The sequence below is a fragment of the Myotis davidii genome, unplaced genomic scaffold, assembly GCF_000327345.1.
Source record: "Myotis davidii unplaced genomic scaffold, ASM32734v1 scaffold427, whole genome shotgun sequence".
In the NCBI taxonomy this organism is placed as follows: Eukaryota; Metazoa; Chordata; class Mammalia; order Chiroptera; family Vespertilionidae; genus Myotis; species Myotis davidii.
In genome coordinates, this window is record NW_006298051.1 from 241622 (window position 1) to 242280 (window position 659).

The 659-nt window shown below is 70.7% G+C and overlaps 1 protein-coding gene across 1 annotated transcript in view; it reads right to left on the minus strand.

Moving 5' to 3' along the window:
• The window catches only part of PRDM16 (PR domain 16), a 37308-nt gene that overhangs the window by 14373 nt on the left and 22276 nt on the right, over positions 1 to 659 (minus strand). The gene's annotated exons all lie outside the window — the stretch shown is intronic.

A 659-nucleotide genomic window follows, 5' to 3' on the forward strand; every position in this document is an offset into this window, starting at 1 on the left:
CCGTGCGCTCCAGGCTGCCAGCACCGTGGCTCTAGTCTGAAATGCCGGCCCCGGGCCCCTTCCGGCTGGGTTCCTAGAAGCCAGGGTCCCCCGCAGCCCGCTCGTGCCCCGGGAAAGCCCAGGGCGCAGGACCAGGTCGGTGAGCTGGCAAGGCACTCGGCTCAGATGTGGCCTCGGACCCCCGGCAAGTCACGGGGCGTCCCTGAGCCCCGGGCTCCAAGCCTTTGAGAGGAGGGCTGTGCTGTAAACACCCCACTGTGCTGTGTGGCCGCGTTGCTGCCCAAGAACTGAGGGGCGAGGTGGGGATTAGACGCATGGCTCTGTCCAGGGCCCTAAGGGGACCCGCGCAAGTCCCTGGGGTGCCCCAGCCTGGCTGGGACCTGCATTTGCTCGGAGCTCGGTTCCACGGTCCGCCGGCCTGGGCACCACCCTGCCCCGGGGTCAGGTCAGCCATCGGCATTGGTCATCGGGAGTGAACGACGCTGGGCTCGGGCGGGGGTTCGGCTGAGGCTTCGCCGACAGACCGCCCTGGGGCCCCGGATCCCGGCAGGCCCTGCTCTGAGCCCCTGCCCAGCGGACACACCAGAGCGGGGGGAGGGGGCTGCCCCAGGCATCGTCCTCCGGGGGCAGATGGGAGCCTCCAGAGCCTGCTGGGCAGG